This window comes from Rhea americana, unplaced genomic scaffold (genome assembly GCF_003343005.1).
Source record: "Rhea americana isolate MKP2758 unplaced genomic scaffold, rheAme1 scaffold_44, whole genome shotgun sequence".
Taxonomy (NCBI): domain Eukaryota; kingdom Metazoa; phylum Chordata; class Aves; order Rheiformes; family Rheidae; genus Rhea; species Rhea americana.
In genome coordinates this window covers 4,908,943-4,917,907 of record NW_028186579.1, presented here as the reverse complement: position 1 = coordinate 4,917,907, position 8,965 = coordinate 4,908,943, and the positions used below count along the sequence as shown (strand labels likewise).

The 8,965-nt window shown below is 41.9% G+C and overlaps 1 long non-coding RNA gene across 1 annotated transcript in view; it reads left to right on the top strand.

Moving 5' to 3' along the window:
* The first annotated feature begins 3,100 nt into the window (after window positions 1–3,100).
* LOC146589689 (uncharacterized) overlaps window positions 3,101–8,965 on the top strand; it is a 59,631-nt gene continuing 53,766 nt past the window's right edge. The window contains exons 1-2 of the long non-coding RNA XR_014897129.1: window positions 3,101–3,165; window positions 6,549–6,633. This is a non-coding gene — a long non-coding RNA (uncharacterized LOC146589689). The remainder of the gene's footprint in view (window positions 3,166–6,548; window positions 6,634–8,965) is intronic.

Sequence of the window (8,965 nt, the reverse complement as noted above, 5' to 3'; positions counted from 1 at the left end):
AGAAGGCAGTTTATTTTACACTTGTTCTACTCCTCTTTTCACTGCCTTTTTGTTATTCTTTCTTCAGTACGCCAATCATACACACAGAATTTTAGCTATCATGACACAAACAGTGGCCTAAATTCACAATGTTAACTTATTTCATCAAGACAGTTGTGAATGAATAACATCATTGAACTTCAGGCTGTCTCACTAAGATGTTCAACCTCATTTGGGGCATTCATCTATACTAATAAAGTGATCTGCAATAAGAAATCATTTTGGAGTTTGTTCTATTTATTCTCACCTCTTTGGGGTAATGCAGTGACTTTGGCCTTACCTGTAATGATTTTTCACAGAGAGGTTTCAGAGGTTTTATTCGATTGGAGGGAGATGCTCAAGAGATTTTAATATTCTATGATGCATTCACTATCACCTGCTTGGCAGACACCTTGCTTTATATTAGGGGTCTCTCTGCCTTTGGGATAGAAACATTCCCATCTGTGCTATGCCAATCTCTATAGTTACACACAGTTTCTGTCAGCAATAGAGCAGCAAGCACTGGCAAGCATATGCATTCTTTCTAACCAAGGTATCAAGATTTCAGAAGTTTCTGCACTGATAAGGAGAGAGCATCAAGTATAGCCCCAATAAAAATGCATTTTGTCTGGTAAGAATATGACTAGATCCTTTCTACACTATTTTAATCATGCAGTAGAGGACATTTCCAACCAAGAGACATCTACCATATGGTATGTCAAGTTAGAGCAAGTACAATCTCATCAACTTTCTAACAATGTTAGAATCAGAACATAATTCACCCGTATAGCCTCATGAATATGCCTTACTATATTTATTTCAGTAATTCTTGTCTGAGTCTGCATTCTCTTGGCATTGTGATCCTAACATGGAAACAACCTAAACGGTACTTGGTAATCAAAAATACCCCAAAACTTGTTTAAATCAGGCTTTCAAGGATGAAATGGGTGTAAATTAACCTTACTTAGCACTGGATCTCTAAKTTTGACCTCAGTCAAGAGGGAATGGGGAATGGGGAGTTCCAATGGGAACTCTTTGGGAATGCCTATGGCTRTATGTTTACAAAACCAATGCCACATACAAGAGTATCTAAATCAACAGAGTAGAGGGAAGGCTATCTCAGACCAGGGGTAGTAGCTGAGTAGTGTCCTGATGATGCAGAATGATTGCAGAGTCCAGAATCTTCTTGCATTTCCAGAGCCTCTGTGTTTCTGAAATAGCAGATTACCTGGAGGGTCAAGTAGACTACATATGCAGAGAAATCTGCAGAAGATTGAAATGAACTATGACACAATCTTTATGAAAGTTTGACAAAGTAAGATTAGGTTGCTTGCTGCAAGTGTGATCTACATSTACAGATGCAGAGAACTAGCCTAATCAAAAAAAATAAATGAATTAAAGCCTTCTCCCAGCTACAGTTCCTCTTTTTCTAGCAAAAGTGAGCATTAGGTCTCTCTAAAATCCCAGACAGCTCACCTGCTTTGGGAGGCAGTGATTAGACTTCATTTTCATAAAAGACCTGAGAGTAAATACCTGTAAATAAGCTCCTTTTAAATCTTTGGGCGGTTCTTTTCTCTTAGTGAAATCATAAGAATATCACCTAGATAGCTAGGAAGAGAAGTCTGTGTTTTGTTTTCAGCTGAATCTGAAAATGCTTCCTGTAGATAACCTGTATATACAGGATTTACAGTAGGACAAGTGACTTAGAATTCTTCTTTTCATTTTTGGTAACCCTTAGGTTTTAATCAACAAGAGAGAKGCTATCAATCTGCATTTAATATTGTTAATCCAGAGACAACTGGAATTAGTTACAAATATGTGGCCACTGGAAGTTCCAAAACTTAGAGGTTGCATGGAGGTAGTATTTTTAATACTTGTTTGGTGCCAGCTTTTGGAGCGGGGCAGAAGGGRTTTTTCACATTATTTGTACTGAATACTGGAGCATACACCTGCAGGTAATATTAAGTAGTTTTGAGAGCGCCGCCCCACCACACACACACACACACTCTAAACAATTGTGTCCTGAAATTGTAAAATTAAGGAGAAAAATAGATTAACTTTTTCCTGATATGTGCTCTCGTAGCTACGTGGGTGCCCATGCTATACTTTTAAACTTACTTCAACATGGATGAGAGCTGCATTTTTTTAAGTGGCAATTTCTATGTAATTGCCTGGCTTCTGGAATTACAGCTCAAAAAAAAAAAAAAAAAAATCCTTGAAATGCCATGAATCCAATGATAAAGTGACAAAAACTAGTAGCACAGCAGAGAACAAAAAAGTCCAAGCTCCACCCTAACCACTGCAAGTCAAGCTCTGATCAGCTTTTGCTCTTTGCTGAGGTGAAGAATGCACCCTTTGAGCAGTCTGACTATGCCCTGTACCCGTATTTTACAACGGTAGGCACTCATCACAAAGAGGAGAGTGCATGGTTTCATGAGAAACCACAGGAAACTTGGCGGTTTCAGCTATTTTAAGCATAAAAGTGGGCAGTGTTTTACAGCTGGTTTAATTTCATGAGAGCCACAACAAGCCAAAAGAACTTTTTAACCCTCAGGCTGGTGGCAAAAAGCTATTCTGACGTCTCAGAGGCCACTACAAAGAACTCTATGTTAATGGTTAAAAACGATGCTGTCATAATTTCCATGCTTTTTTGGCAGCTAACTTACTTGAGTTAGGCATTACTAAACTCCAAAAAAACCAAACACTAATTCACCTACTAGTCAAGACGACATTTCAGAGAGTTTAATTGCTGCGTCCTCCCCGGCGAGGTTAGCAGCACCGAGTTAAAGGGCAAGCCTGAAGTGGAAGGAAGACACCCCAACCTGCTAAATAACCAGAGTGGTTTCGTACTTAGCAGCTTCACTTTGGGGCAGGTTAGCCTGAAATTCTCCTGAACTTTTTTTTTAGAATTAACAAGCCCAATCAAAAAAATTTCCCCCCCCTCCCCCCAGCGGCAGGCTGAGGAGAGGGGAAGAGGAGCAAGGCGATGCAGCGGGGCAGCACAAAGGGAGGTCTCGCCTGAAAACTGCCCCCGGCGCGGCCGCTCCGCCCCGGGGCGGCGCGGCCCGGCCCGGCCCGGCCCCGCAGCGACCGCCCAGCCGCGGGCGCGGGCCGGAGCCTCCCCCGGGAGCCGCAGTAAGCGCCGAGGTGAGCGATGCGTGCCGCGAGGTCCATGCTCTTAGCGGGGGACAAGGTTAATTTAGCTTACTTTGGGCTGTACGGACCCGGACGGGCTGTTCGTCGGATAAGAAACTTGTACTAAGTGGCAAAGCGCTGTCCCGAGGGGGAACGCGGTGGGAGAGGAGGAGCAGGAGTCGTGGTGGTCTGCGGGCGGCAGGACTCCCACTCCCCTGATCTTAGGGAGCGAACTGCAGCAAGGAGCCAGGTGCAGTTCTGCTTGCAGCACGGGGGGCTGCTGGTGCCCTGGATCGGGTGCTTTTCCCCCAAGTCTTTTGGGAAATGCCTTAAAGGCAAGCACTACATTTGTGAGCAGTGATGAACTTCCAAATGCGCTGTGTGCACGCTGGGTCTGGGGGTAGTGGGGGAAAGAGACTTTTGGGTATTCTGAGACCTCTTTTAGATTAACATAACTGTGCTGGAGAAAGATGTTCTTAGGTCCTGTCTGCTAGCTTCAGCTTAAAGACAGTTTTGTAGAACTTACAGAGTGAGGCTGGTGTCCAGTTGCATTATAGTTACGGGAATAACTCGCCTATATGCAAAACTAGGGTTAAAAAGTGTGTGCTTGTGTATGCAAGTGGCTTGCTCTTCCCTTCAGTGATGGGAGGTGAGGCCTGACTCACTAAGTGCTTGCACCTGGGATGCCACCATCACACCCAGCTGTGACCTCAGGCCCTTCAAGGGGCACTGCATGCCATAAATCCTGGTGCATTTAATCATCTTCCATGCAGAGATGCACTGTGTTGGTATAGGCAATTATTTTGCTCTTGGCTTTTCTTTAAGAACAAATGTTTGTAATGCTGTGGCTAGGCTAATTATCTCTGCATTTAGGGGATTCCTTTCTTCCTGCTTGAAACTTGGGAACTGCACTTCCCAAGCACTTCATGGAGTAAAGTCCTTTTAGGCTACCTGAAATGCACAACACTGGATGAGTGTTACTGAAATGGTCCTTTGGCTTCTCAAAAGTCACAGTCTCTTGAGATGTTTTGTTGACCTCTTGTTGTGAAGAGAATTTAAAAAGATTGCTTTGGTGCCTTCTTCCAAGGACCTCACTACATAAGTAGTCTCTCTGCTACAGCTTGATCCAGCTTTCACTGAAACCAGAGAAAGTCATTCTGTTAACCTCAGTGATAGCTGGGTTAGCTTTTCTGGCTTGAAGAAAGTGCTCAAGAGTATTACCACTGCAGAGGTCTATGGGATATTATAATTGTAAAGTCTCATTGCAACCGCAAAGCTTCCTAGGTATTTCTACTGGCCAAAAACTTTGATCCGAGTTGTTCAGTAGTTTCCGTGGTGTCCTTCTGTTAGCAGCAGGACACAGATTGMGTGGGTTCTTTTATTTTACTTAAAAAATTATTTTAGAGAGGCAAGCAAATAAATCCCTTTTTGTTTTGTTTTTCAGCCTTAGAATCACAGTTAAGATATTCCATTTCCATTAAGATATCTCTCTCACTTCTATTTTGCATCCTACCCCCAGAAGTTTTATCATTGTTTTCTCTCAATTTATCACTAAATCGGTGTCACTGAAATCTGTGAAACTCCTGATAGCTGTAAGTCTCATTTGGGGGGGGGGGAGGAGGAGGACACACCTGAGTGTATGACCTCTCTTGTCAGCCTAGTTTCACCGTAATCAAAGTGACCAGAGTGAATAAAGGTAGCTTCATTCCTATGAGACTAAGCAGTTAGCTTTCTGCGAGCCAAGAACTGGAGTTTTAAGAACTCTTTTAACTGCAAGATTAAGACACTTGCCTCTTCTGCAACAGTATGGTTGTAGTAGTATTGGCCTRGCAAGGGACTTTTGCTGCCTGTACCATAGAAACAATCGCTTGTCTGGACACAAGGTAGTGGTTGCAGGTTTGCCTACCAGGACTCATGGATGCCTTTGAGTGCAGTGATTTTGTTCTTTATTGTGAAAAAGAATGTGCTGTGCAAAATACATCAGTAATGTTGTTTTGTAGTAACCAGAAGTTATTTCAGGCCTCTACCATTTTCATGTGGAAATAAGCATGCAATTCTTTAATTGTTCAGAACTAATATTCTTGTTTTTTAGTCTGTCCTCAAAAGACTGAAGGAATTTTCAAGTGGTTACTTTGCTATGTTGTTTGTTTGTTCCAAATTTTCAATTAAAAATGGAGCAGCTGGGGGAAGCATCACCTTTATTGCCTAAGTATTGTGAACTATAGCTTTGAGATGTTTCTGAGATGCTTGAAACGGATGACTGGACGTAAGTTTTGGAGAAATCAGATTAGGGAACACAGCCTGAGAGAGGATCATGTTCCTAAGTGGGTTTGTACAATAATGAGAGGGCTTCTTTGATTAAGAAAAGGTACAGGAGGGATCTTGTGAGCATGCTTTGCTCAGCACAGTGAATGCATGGAAGAGAGAAATAGTGGAAAGTATGAGATGCATCTCAAAGACACTGAGGGTGATTCTGTCTGAAGGAGTGGAATTCACCGGACTCCGGTTTCACTGACTGCGGTGAACAAATTTGCAGATTTTGCCACCTGTAAGACAACAGCAGATGAGTGTTGCAGGGTTTAGGTGTGATTGTTTGCAGCTGGAGTAAGGGCCCTAGCAGGACACTTGTGTGTATGAATCAGAATCATGTTGTGCAAGAGATCTGAAGTAACAGCATGCTCAGAGCGATTCCCCGATCCCTAGCTGCATACTCATTTCTCCAGTGCTGCTGGAGGGCAGCCTGTGTCTGCCCCAGCACGTGGTTACTCTGTCTGACTTTGATACAAGTGCTGCTGCCCTGGTCTCTGCTGCTCTGGGTATTATTTCCTGCATGCCAGCTGGTAGCTCTGCCCTCAGCATTAGTGTGGAGATAGTGGCTTATAGGAGATCATTTCCAGTGATATTTTCTTCTGAGTGCTGAGGATCATCACCCGAATAGGAGGTGTCTTCAGGGTTTGGGGGCTGCCACCAGTTGGTGCTTAGGCTGGAAGTATCAGTATCAAAATGATGGCTCTAAAGCATCTCTAAWCCCTCTAAAGAAGGTTTGGAGGCAGTGTGAGGTGGTGGAAACTTTTGCCTCTTTACAGAAGCTAGTCCACTCACTAGGAAGAAAGGCTCTGGACAAGTTTTGGGCTGATTTTCCAGACAGTCTGCACTAAGGATTTGAAGAAAGGTAAGGATAACTCTGTTGTAGAATAGTTTTCTCTCTCCAGTTTTTTAGGTAGTRAATCTTCTGCTCAGAATTAAAAACAGACAGCAAAGCTGGGATAGTCTAGCTGGTAGATAGTAACTAAATGAAAAACGCAGAAGAACCTTTATTTTGGATGGAAAATGGTATATAGAAATTGCAGTGTTTTTATTCTTATTTTTGATTGTGCTAATATTTGGTCTTGCAGAATTTGTATGATTGTCTCTGGCCCGATCCTACTGCTGATGGACTCAGAAGCAAGGAAGAGTGCTGTGCAATGAATGAGTTTAAAGGTGAGTGTTTAAAGGTGCTTAATTATGTAATTTTATGTTGAACTGAGATACATGTGGTCTAAAGTGCAGAATGCTGTCCCGGTGTTTCACTGTCCGTAAAATGGGAATAATATTACCCTCCTCTTCCAAGCTTGCATGAGGATAGCTTGTAAGTGTTTACCTATACTGTGGTTTTTGATGGACAGTGTATCTGAGAACCTTAGTATTTAAATAGCATAAACTGTTGTGCAACTTCAGCAAGGAGAATAAGTGAAGTGGAGWGGGAAACAGGCGTGACAATAAAGGATAAATCCCTCTGTGTCTCAGCTCTAGTCTGAGACTGCCCTCTTCTGGGGTTTATCAATTGCTGTGCTAGGTTCGGAGGTGTTTCTTGTGACACTCCTCCTTACAAACATCTATGCATGGTAACTGACCCTGCTTTTGTATATATTTAAAAATGTTGGTTATCGTTTTAGAGGAAACATTAGAAAGTTTCAGAATGATTCTAGGCATTTACTGCCCCATTTTACTGCAGGGCAGACAACTGTTGCAGGTGACTTTTCCCTGGAAACAAGGGGGGCTGATGGGCAATCAAGGCTAAGGAAAAGATACAGCAGCCTTTCAGAACATCTACTTAATGCAGCACTAGAGTTGCAGAGAGCCAAAAGGAGAAAGGTGACCAAACCTCACTGAATTTTTGAGGTATTTTAACATTTAATTACCTCAGTGCCATCAGAAATCTGATCCTGTGTTGCTGGGCAGTGACCTGTTTTCTAACTGATCATATACAATTTAAAAACCAATTATATTCAGATGCTTTAAAGAACATATTTTTAGTAATCTGATGAAGGGGAGCAGGAAGATATTTGGATGAAAAGTTGTCTCTGACTAAAGCAGCACTGAAATGTTTGTGAACATTTAGCTGAACTGGCAAGTTAGGGTGGTAGATCTATTTATCCAGCCTAATTCTAGTGCCTAGGACAGAAAACATTATTTTACTCATCTGTCATGGTAAAATGGTCCCCCAGGGTGATACAAGCTTGGTGTGGTGGTACTCTTTTTCTCCTGTCTTGCTCTTAAATCATGTTTTCATACGTTTCAGTAACTTATTGTTTGTTTTCATGAGAAAACATATTTGAATATTTCTGCTGACCTAGGAGCTGATCTATCTTATTTTACTGGAGTGCTCACATGGAGCCTGGTTCTGTTCGGTTCCATGGGAATCCTGAGGCCAAAGGGGGAGACTCCTCCATTGATCTGTGTTCCCAGGATAGCCAAATATGCCCTTCGTGTTAAGGGAATACCAACAGAGGGAAGATGTCAAGGTTTGCAGAAGGAAGACAGTCCAGTACAGCATTGTAAGCACCTCAATAAGACTACGATAGCTTAGCTTGTTTTCGGAGAGGTCTTGGCCAGACTGAGCCTGCCTGACTTCAGATTGAGAATCAGAAGGGGCTAAATTACCTTTTGGCTTATCCGGGTTCATGTTGTTTGCAATTCCATTAAGGAATGACGGAAATTTGAGATCACTCTAGTTTGATCTGGCTTCAGTGTCTGGGCCAGATGAGGATTTTAAAAAAGCCTTTAACTATCATGTATTCCAGACAACATTCTTCAGCTCACTGAATTGGTATCTGTTGTCAGTCTGCAGTAATTCCTATGGAGAAAATGGTTGTTTTGTTTTTTTGGCTTTTGTTTGTTTGCTTGAGGAGAAGCAAGGAAATTAATGAACTCTTCAGTCAGCTCACTGAACCTTAAAATACGTCTGAACTGAACTGAAAAGGGGTCATTCTTAATTTCTACATCTGATAGGACTAACTTTTCAAGGGTGAAATAGGTTATCTTCTGTATTCTTCCTGTACTGTGAACAATCCTGTCAATGCTTGAACATGCCAAGCTTTTGTTCTCTTTTCTTATCCACCAGAGTTGGAGAATATCCTCAAGATGGTAGGAGCATATTCTTTTAGAAACCTAGAGGGGGTAGAAAGTAATTAAGGCCTCMATTCTTAATTCAGAGGTACTGAATCTGTAGCCAATCTAATAGAAAGAATTTTAGGCATATCCTTTTTTAAGAYGCTTCAGACTAAGATAAGGTAGAACAAATCCTTTAAGATTGGTTATTCTTCTGACACTCTGCTACCATCTGAATCATAACAAGTGCTATTCTGATTGTATCCCACCCAGAATTATTGCAGCAAGATTTAACCTGGATTTTGAATTTGTATATAAGTTTCAGTTTCTGAACTCCTGTGGTAGACTGTGGTTCACTTAGCTCTTCTGTACCAAAAATGGAAAGAATTAGCTAGTTAGTCATCAGTATTTTTTTTTTATGGTATCCTTCTACATTTTAAAG